The sequence below is a fragment of the Nuphar pumila genome, chromosome 6, assembly GCF_984573655.1.
Source record: "Nuphar pumila chromosome 6, dmNupPumi1.hap1.1, whole genome shotgun sequence".
Taxonomy (NCBI): domain Eukaryota; kingdom Viridiplantae; phylum Streptophyta; class Magnoliopsida; order Nymphaeales; family Nymphaeaceae; genus Nuphar; species Nuphar pumila.
The window spans coordinates 113,878,338-113,889,441 of record NC_143254.1 but is presented as its reverse complement, the minus strand read 5'-3'; the positions used below and the strand labels follow the sequence as shown (position 1 = coordinate 113,889,441).

At 38.9% G+C, this 11,104-nt stretch overlaps 1 pseudogene; it reads left to right on the top strand.

Moving 5' to 3' along the window:
* The first annotated feature begins 2,128 nt into the window (after positions 1–2,128).
* On the top strand, positions 2,129–3,586 carry LOC149835772 (homoserine kinase pseudogene; annotated as a pseudogene).
* The last annotated feature ends 7,518 nt before the right edge of the window (positions 3,587–11,104 follow it).

Below are 11,104 nucleotides of genomic sequence, written 5' to 3'. Positions count from 1 at the left end.
GTTGGGTAGTAGGCAACTGTCCCTACTCTCTCTCTCTCTCTCTCTCTCTATATATATATATATATATATATATATATATATATATATATATATTGTGCTAAAATTTGATATTATGAGTTTCTAATTTTTTTTTGGTAAATTGATTTGATCCAAAACATGTTCCTTGGTAAATAAACAATTGTGAATGCATTTGTGGCTTCAGATTTGACAAAAAGTATCTGCAACCACTTATTTCTCCAGGATCTAACTTGGGGCATAACAAAAATGAAACCTGATTGGAACATTTTTCATATATATGGTTTATATTTGGTACAATCAATTGTTCTTACAATCTAGTTTGAATCTCATGATGCCAGTTGTTTTGACATGATCTAACTTCATAGATGTATTCAACATGTTCTATTTAGTAGAAATCAAGTCTTGGATATGTTTTTTTGATAAAAAAATATGTTTTATGTTTCAGAAAAAATTGATGCCTTCATAGCCATTGATTTTTGGTTCGTTAGAAAAACATGTGTACAAGTCAGATTCCGGCGATCCAAAAGCCGGTTTCCACTAAAAAAAACATCTAGATCACATCTATGATGTTAGATATGAGGAGAAAAAACAAGGGGGTTCCACCTCATTTGCTAGGTCGTTTGCATGTACATGTAGAAAATCTTAACCCATATATATAATAAAGGAAAAGTGATTGCTGTCTACCACTAGCTAATGGTGTTTTCGAATTGTTTTTTGCAAATCTTACAATGCAAATGTATGCGGCATGGTTGATTTGCTAGGAAACAACACTTGTATCATGTTTTTTTGATAAAAAAAACATGATTTTTTAAGGCTTGAATATTTATCTAAAACTTAGACCATTTTTTAACCTTATAGAAACCTACCATGATCCAAGGGTCTATTACTATAAAATGAAGCATGTAGAACACATCTATATGAACATATTTAAGGAAAGTATGAAAAAAAATACTGTTAAAAGGTCCATAGGCTAAAAAAGTAGTAGGCAACTATCAACTATTATAAATATGTATATAGGGTTTATATTTGGTACAAACGATTATACCTACAATCTAATTTGAATCTAACAATGAGAATTATTTTGACACAATCTAACTTTATAGATGTGTTAAGAATGCTCAATTTAGTAGGAATTAACTCTTAGATTTTTAGACATCAAATTTCGGACCAAGATATTTTTTATACCAAAAAATCTAGTGTTTTTGATATATTTCAAAGTTATGATAATTTCAACTTCTTTTTTTGCCTAAAAAATGACATCCTCAAAGTTTTTGTCAAGAATAACAATTAAACTAAAAGATTTTAGCTTTCCAACAAGCCAAAAATCAGGTCAATACGACACTAGAATCAAAAGTTATGACTAAAACAAGTGACTTATTCAACAAAAAAAACTTTTTTTTAGGCAAGACCCACTTTGAGTACATTTTTTTACTACCAAAACGATCAAATTTGTTTTTTCACTCAAAAAAGAATTAAAATTTGAAGATGTTATCTTTTAAACACATTAAACATCACGTAAAACAGATATTTAAGCAAGAAGTTATAACTGAACCAAGTTAACCAGTTGGGCACGTTTTGATCAATGTTTGTACGACAATCAGGATTATCAGTATAACTTTTTGAATTGTCGTTATTACTCACTATAACACCCTAAAATTTATAACCAAAAAATACCTACCAAATATTTATTTTTTGAACTTGAAACACAACAGAAAACGTAAATATATTTTTTAATTAAAAATTTTTAGCGAGTCACAAATGTTTTCTAACAATGTAGGATTAAATCCAATTTTCGTTTGAACTTGGATCCAGATTCACTATAAAAGATTTCTACTTAAAAATCCTATTCCAACCCATTCATATATCATAAACCAAACTATGCATAACTTATGCATAACACATTCCCACAATTAAGCATAATTGTATCAAATGAAGATGATAGAGTCAAATTAACAAGTACTTAAATTTAAACAAGTTTAATTAAATCTTAAGCTCATCCAAGAGTCTTAATTTAACGACCTCAACTAATTCTCATAAAAATAATGATTTTTTATTTTAAAACAATTGCAAAAACCAACTCGAAGATCAGAGATTTAATATACCAAACTGTAAACAGTCCATTGAATCAAATAAAGAATAAAGCAAACATTATTAATTCAATAAATAATGTCAGATAGTCTGGACACAAGCAAGCCACCCTAAAGACGGGGTCAGATCCAAAACCCAAACAAAACACCTCAGCATCATCCCCGACCCTAAACCCTGCGCACAAACTGCCCCCTTTTGCGGCTCTCTCTCGCTCTTTCTGACAGAATGATCACCTCCGCCAGATGCCCTCTCTCCCCCTTGCCCTTCCCCAGCTGCACCCCTAACCCTAACCCCAACTCCAACCCCAACCATTGCAGACCCTCCACCGTCGTCCTATGCAGGTCGCGGCGGTTCGAGTCGGAGACCCTCAAGGCCGAGCCAGCCCCCGTCTTCTCCACCGTTCGATCCTTTGCTCCTGCCACCATCGCTAACCTCGGCCCGGGCTTCGACTTTCTCGGCTGCGCCGTCTCGGGGCTCGGTGACCACGTCACCGTCGCCGTCGATCCCTCCGTCTATCCCGGCCGCGTCGCGATCGCCGCCGTCCACGGCGCCCCCAGGCTCACCCTCGACCCGCTCCACAACTGCGCGGGGATCGCGGCGATCGCAGCCCTCCGGGCCCTCGGTGTCCGGTCCGTCGGCATCTCGGTCTCGCTGGAGAAGGGGCTCCCTCTCGGCAGCGGCCTCGGCTCGAGCGCGGCCAGCGCCGCCGCCGCCGCCTTTGCCGTGAACGCCCTCTTCGGCGGCCGACTCTCCGGCCTCGACCTCGTCCTCGCCGGGCTCGAATCGGAGGCGAAGGTCAGCGGCCGGCACGCCGATAACATCGCCCCCTCGATCCTCGGCGGGTTCGTGCTCGTCCGCAGCTGCGACCCTCTCGAGCTCATCCGCCTGCCGTTTCCGGCAGGACGGGAGCTCCGCTTCGTTCTCGTCTCTCCTGAATTCGAGGCACCGACGAAGAAGATGAGGGCCGTCCTGCCGGAGGCGATCGGGTTCAAGGACCACCTCTGGAACTGCCGGCACGCAGCCGCGGTGGTCGCGGCGGTGGCCGCAGGGAACGTCTCCGCCCTAGGGGCCGCGATGTCGGCAGACCGGATCGTCGAGCCGAGGCGGAGCCCGTTGATCCCGGGGATGGAGGCGGTGAAGGAAGCAGCGAAGGCGGCCGGGGCGTTTGGGTGCACGATCAGCGGCGCGGGGCCGACGGCCGTGGCGGTGACGGACGACGACGAGAAGGGGCAGACGATCGGCGAGGCGATGGCGGGGGCGTTCTTGAAGGTGGGCGGTTTGAGGGCGAAGGTGAGCGTGCAGACGCTGGACCGGGTAGGCGCTCGGGTGGTGAGTGCCAATTGAGTTTTTTCTTCTTCTACTGATCCTCGGTCGGGAACTGTAAGTTGAGAGGGAAATGCGTGAAAATATTCTTGTATTTTCAAAATTAAGAAATTGGAAGTTCTCATTTGAATTAAGGTGAGAGGAATATCTGGGGATTCCAGAAATGGGAGAATGCCCGTTTGGATCCATTGGAAGAATTGTGATGGATCTGTTTTTTGCGTTTTCCTGTACTGTACCTTGTACCTGCAACTTTAATAAAATCTTTTGTTGCGTCTTATACAGTATACCGTCTCAGTTTGGATTTGGAGTGTCAAGGTTCGGGTTGTTTGTCAAAAAAAATATCCAACCAAACCCATTCCCTCCTTGGCCTTGGGTGAATTTGTTCGGTTTGGAGTGTTCAGGTGACGACACGATCTTTTGGGGTCCTGTGTCTACAAGAAACGCTGCGTGAGATTAGCAATCTCAACCACAAAACCCGCCCTACAGTACGAGTGGGACCCACAGTGGGTGGGTTTTGTGACTGTAAATAGGATCCGCTTTCCTACTAGACGATCTCAAACATGTTCGCTGTGATGTGTCCAATGCCATTTATATATTTTAATTGCAGCTTGCATTTTATTATTAACAAAAACATTATTAAAACTTTCGCACATATGTTTTGTATATCAAGTATTTAAAAAATTAAAAATAAGTGCCGTTATGTGCTGACTTTTTTTTTTATATATAAAATTTATGTGTTGGTCTCTCTACGACATCGATGAAGACGAGAACAAGTAAAGTTGGCGAAGTAATGATAGGGACATTGGTGTAAATGAACCGAGTAATGGATTTTAAGCTGTTGACATTGGGTTTCTAATGGCTTTGGGTGTCCAGTTCCAGCTAGAATTTATTTAGGCCCTGTTTTAGTAAAACGGGTTTTTGCCTCAAACCAAGGTTTTTGGCGAAAATAGAGCCCAAACACCGGATTTAAATTTTGAGAGTTTGTTCTGCAAGGTTGCACGTCTTTTCTCCTTCGAGTAGAGATCAACAGCATCATAAGCTCAAAATCCTCTTTCGGTCTTCAGCTTGCGAGTGTACGTACCTTGTATGCAAATCCTAAAAAAAGGCAAAAGCTAAAAAAAAACCTCAGTATACCATGGTTAGAGAATTCTAAACTTAAAAAAATAAAATAAATAAACAAAATGAATAATAAAATATACTGAATCTAACCTTGAGCTTTAGTAGCCCTTTCTATATTGTTGACAAGCACGGTGGAACACAGGCAACACTTCGGCTAAGTACGGGATTCCAAAGAAGTGTGAGATAATGGATCTAAGTCCTACACTAGGCTAAGTAGGCTCAACTAGACTAGGTGGGCTAGATCTAGTTATGCGAAGATTTTAGTAGAGTAAGAATACAACTAGAACTTGAACTCCAGATGTTGGAATAGTGGGGTGGCCTCCTATTTATAGTTTTTTTGATAAATTTGGACACATTTTCGAATCTCCAAGATTCATATTTTTGTATTCCTCCTAGGTTGACATGAAAGGCTCCTACTGGCTAGCTTTGTAGGTGGCTCAACATAATTGGTCCAAGCGACACCAAGGATGGGATTAGTCTGATGGTTTAGGCTTGAAAATAATTTTGATCTAGATGGTTTCTCTAACTGGTGCGCTCTCCAAAGTCAATGAAAGATGCTGATGTCAGATGTTCATGATAGATAGTGTTGATGACAAACCGTGATTATCGTTAGCAAATAGAGTTGATGACATTACATGGGTTGGTCAACTCTTGACAACATATGCAATGTGATGTAAAACTCACTACTAAAGACATTGCATGTGTTGTTGGATGTTGACAACTTGTTTTGGTCATAACTTTCAATTTTGGTATAGGATCAACCTGAATCTTAGCTTGTTGGAAAGTTTTTCTCGAACTTAATAAATATAAGCGGAAAGCCTTTGTTGAACAAGGTAAGACAAAAGACGAAACAAGTGTTTTGTTGCTTAAAATGGCACGAAAGATTATTGATATGATTCCTTTTGAAAAAACAGTCTTCTTTTGAAAAAATAGAGAAGCTTTTTCGAGCAAAAACATCGAGAAGACATAAACATTTTGACAATGCACTATAAGGATACAGGTATCTTGCCACTATTGCCCTATTTATTACCGCTATAGGCCTATAAGAGCGAGAATTCTCACCACAAGTCATCGAAAAATAATGACCTTTGTTGAGTAATAACAACATTTATAACTTGTCGTTAAAGGGTGAACCAACACCAGCGATAAATCCCGTCGAAACTCGAAACACCAATAGTGGTGTGACAATTTTTAACAGCAAGGATGTTTTAACAACGAGATAGGATATAATGGTGAGATCCCTGGCTCGCCGCTATAACTGCAAGATCTGTATCTCGCCTATAACGGTGAGAGAGTGAGATCACTTCCACCTGCAAAAATAAACCTGCAAAAAAACAAAAAATTAACATGCAAATGAATATATATATATATATATATATATATATATACTTCCACCTCGTCAAATCAACATTTGCCCAGTATATATGGTGTAAGCCTCTTTTAGTAAAAAAAAATGCTCTAATTATTGGTAATACAATTTAATTTTACAAAATGGACAAACCTTGATAGATAAATATGCAACACCCGCACCTTCAGTTCATGATGAACTTCAGAATCACTGTCCTTGAATTCCATATCTGCTAGAGGATGTTCAGCATCGTTGTTATACTCAGGGTCGAATTCTTGCCTCTTCGGGTTATAGCAACTCAATTCAGTCAGAGAGGGCCCATCATCTCCTGTAACTTTAGTTTTTTTCCCTCCAATACTCCTCTCTGAATGGTCTACAAAGAAATAATGATTTAACTTCTTGAATGGTCAGAGAAGGAAGCACAGAAGATGATTGCGATTTCCTTCACTTTTTTTCTTACATAACTTTGACACTTAAGCAGCTGATGGCCAAAGAAGCACGAAACAAATGGCTTTAAACAAGCTCGGATTGAGGAGCATTTTTTTATTAGGCTGACAGGATCTTTCTATGATCAATGATACAGGTTCATATGTGACAAGAGAAGGAAGCGCAAAAGATGGTTGTGAATTCCTTCGCTTTTTTTCTCTAGAATGGTGGATCTTATTAATATCAAGACAAGCTTCAGTGGCATATGTGCATCATGGGTTAAGGAAAACATATAATCACCACTAAATTGTGTAAATAGAAAATGGCAGAATTTGCTTTCAACAAAAGAGGAAATACAAGAGGGTCATGAATAGGGGTGGCAAAATCTGACCCGACCCGCCAACCCGCTTCTTAGCCGGGTTAGGGTTTGGCTTAAACGGGTTCATGTCGTAAACGGGTCGACCCGCCTAACCCGTTTATTAAACGGGTTGTGTTCGTGTTAGGGGTATGCCAACCCGCCAACCTGTTTGACCTGTTTAATAAATGGGTTAGGCGGGTGGGTCAACCCGTTTACACGAACCCGTCAACCCGCAACCCATTTATATATATATTAACTTATCTAACCCTAACTCCTAACTTTACACTTTAGTCACCCACCTAACTCCTTCCTACCCAGCCGCAACCGAGAGCCCGAGACCTCTCCTCTCCACCTCATTGCCATCACCGCACAGGCGCACAACACCACCCTCTTCTCTCCTCCCTTTTGTTCCTCCTTTTGGTTTGGCACCCAAGCAAAGCAAGCCCAAAGTTTCGTCTCTCCCACCGAAGGCACCTCATTTTTTTATCTTGAAGAAGGGGTTGGAATAAGTAATAGGTACTTATTCTCGTTTTCTTCTCTGTTTTCCTCACTGTGATGAGGTTTTCTTCTTTGTTTTCCTCACTATGTTGAAGTTTTATGTTGATGTTTTATGTTAATGTTGGTAATACAATTCCATATTGAGATTTGCAGAAAAAAAGTATAATATGTATTTTTTTTTTGTGTTTCTAATTGTGTTATTCAGATTAAACAGGTTATTCGGGTTACTCAGGTTGGTTATCGTGTCTATGTTATCGGGTCGACCCGTTTAATAAATGGGTCGCCCTGTCGTGTAGTTGTGTCGGGTCGACCTGACCCGTTTATTAAATGGGTTAACTGTGTCGTGTCGGGTTACCCGTTTAATAAATTGGTCATGTTCGTGTTTGCCACATCCGACCCATTTAATAAACGGGTTGTGTTCCTATTAAGGTATTCTGACCCGCCAACCCGTTAACCCGACCCACCAACCCGCTGACCCGACCCGATTGCCACCCCTAGTTATGAACACCAATCTCCACTTCAAGCCTTGCATCCTTTGCCCATTAAGATAAAATAAAACTTGATGACCATTGTATAGGAACATCTACCATATAGTAACAAAATAAAATCGGTTCAACCAAAATTTCTACCAGGTGTATGCAAGGGCAACACTCACTTGACCCCAAGCTTGCTGAGTTAGTAGAGGACCTCGAGTCTATCATTAGGAGAGCCTGTCGATCCGGCCCCATGGCTGAGGATCAGCAGTTGACCCGTCTTCTACAAGAGTATTTCATTGCCACTGAATATACTCCTACCTCCTGCATCGCTAAACCCGTTGTAGAAGCCAATAAGTTTGAGATCAAGGCCAGTATAATACAATTGTTACCATCCTTTTATGACCTTAGCAACGAAGATCTCTACCGCCATCTCGATGAGTTTCTCAAGATCTTCTCTATGGTGTGGATCAACAATTTCAGGGATAACGCGTTGAGGTTGATGTTGTTCCCATTTTCCCTCAAGGACAAAGCCAAGTACTAGCTGAAGGCCTTAGATACAGTTCAAATTATCACTTGAGAACGCATGCAGCTAGAATTTCTCAAGAAATATTTTCTAATTGGTAAGACAAATCAGTTTTGAAAAGCCATCACCGACTTTTCTCAAATTGAGAGAGAACAATTCCATGAGACTTGGGAGAGGATGAAAGGTCTTCTTCAGAAGTGCCTCCACCACCAGGTGTCTCGTTGGCAACTAGTGTTGTATTTTTACGATGGCCTGACCGAGAAGGACAAGCAGATGGTTGATTCTTCGTGTGGGGGCACGTTCATGCTCAAAAACGAGAAAAAAATGGGTCATGTTTGAAACATTAAGTGAAAATGTTATATACCATGCCCTGTTCTCGAGACTTTGATAGGACCATATCTGTTCCTAGTGGTCGTAAAAAGGGTGAGATTTATGAAGTTGGGTCCGAACATGAATTGCAAATCAAAGTGAACCAATTGACTAGGAAAGTTGATCAATTACTGGCCAACCCAGCTTCATTAAATCACGTAGAAAAAGTGTGTGAGATGTTGGATCTCCCTTAATAGAGTACTCCTCCCACTTGTAAGGATAAAGGAGAGAGAGAGGAAAAGGGGGGGGGGGGGGAGTGTGTGATGTTCCCCTCTATATAGGCCCTCCACATGGGATTCCAACTTCGCATGTGGAGTCCTCCTTTATTAGGGAAAGAGAGTGAGGTGCACCAACCTTTCAACGTTGGTGACCCTCTCAACGTAAGTTTCCTCTCTTTCTATTTTCTTTTTCCTTTTTTTTTTCTTGAAGAAGAGGGGGATGATCCACTCTACCCTTTCTCTCTTGCTTCAAATAGGTCAAGTCCACCTAAGGTGGGATTCCTATTATCTGGGAGGGGCCCACCAAGGAGGGGGCATCCCTCCATATGCCTATTTTATAATATTCATATTTTCCCTTAGGTCTGTTTTAATTTTTTGAAATATTTTTAAATTATCTTTTTAATTAAAACAATATTTTAAGTAGATTAGGTTGTTGATATGGAAATTTCTATGAAAGCAGGAGGGCCCAAAAGCAACGAGCTACCCTTGGGATCCTACTTGCCAAAAAAAAAATTTTAAATATTTAATTTTTCAAATTAAATTTCTAACCTAAGTTTCCTATTTGAACCCAAAATCATATTGGATCCAATTCAATTTAGGTTAGATGCATATCTATATCTAACTCAAAATAAATTTTCAACCTATTTGAGATCCAAATCCAAATGTCAGATCCAATTTTTAATTTAAACTTACTTAAATCCAAATTCACATTCTCATGAAATTAATTCCAAATTCTACTCAAATTCCAATTTCATGTGGAGTTTAATTTCATGTTAAATTCAATATGGATTTAAATTCATTTTCAAATTATCATTCACTTTATTTCTTATTTAAAAAATAAATCTAAAATTGAGACAAAATTTCCTCTTTATTAATTTAAATAAATTTTAAAAAATTTAAAGGCATAACAGACCGTCTAACCAAAAGAAGATCCAAAATCTACAATTAGCAACAATCGAACAACCCCCCTTCTTTAATGCTTGAGCATCTCAGTGATCAGACCTTATATAGTAAGAAATGTGCTTTACACAAAGACTATAAAATATAGGCATGTACTTCGAAACGTGAAAAAATCGATTGCTCACAATGCATTTAAAACTTTATAACCCAAAATATTGTAGGTCGATGATTTTTAGCATTTTAAAAAGCACATCTAAACATAACAAATTCATAATAAAAACATACACAAAGACTTTACAACATATAGACATGCACTGCGAAACGAGAAAAAATCATTTGCTCACAATGCATTTAAAACTTTACAATACAAAATATTGTGGGTCAATAATTTTTAGCATTTTAAAAAACACATTTAAACATAAAAAAATCATAATAAAAAACATGTCGCTGACTAAATGAATGATAAAAATCCAATATATAAAGTCCGATTTGATGAAAAACTCAATCGTTAGATAAGGAACACTGTCAATTATTATCGGTTGTAGTTTTTATACCATTCTTTGGTTGGACGGTCCTCTTTCTCTATAATATATATATATATATATATAAAATACATATAATACATATAATATTTATATTAAATATATAAAATACATATAATATATATGGTATATATATATATTTATATAATATATGTATAACATATATAATATATATAAGTATATGATATGTGAAACGAGCTAATAGGAGCTGAGCCTAGCCGAGCTTGCTATGTTTGCTCTCGGCTCACTTATCTAAATAAGTTGGCTAGTAAAATTACTCGCCGAGCTGCTCATCTTGTTTCCCAACCCTAATTCGACGGGAAGAACTCTATACTGCGGGAAAAGATATTTCGTGGTTCGGGTCTGCGTGAGTTGGTGCCGTATCGACGTAGCACCACTGTAGTACCTTCTCTTTTTTTTTTTGGGACGCTTATTGAAAAATTTCTTTCTCCTCAAAAAATAAACGGATTATGTTGAATACCAATGTGTATCACATTTGTTAAATAAAGCATGCATCTATCAGATTCAGCTAGATAGTACGCAGCCAATATTTTTCGTATTTATTAAAATTGAGATGCATTTTTTCGAACATTACCGCATTTTTTTAACAATGCCGAAAATTATGTGCCAATTGGAAATAAAAACTTAAAAAAAGACGAAGTAAAGTAGATCGCTCAACTGCAGAAATAAATGACGCCCAAGAAATAATGGCTCCTAAAAATTTTCGTCAATTTTCAGCGTTGTGACTGAATCTGTAAACCCTAGAATCCCGGCGTTCTCCCTAATTTTACGGCAAGCCCGGTTCGATCTCCGGCCTATTTTCGTCGGAATTAGCTCGATTGGTTACCTCTCGTAACGAGGCAAGTGATTTTCCGAAATTTTCGCGATTTTTTATCCT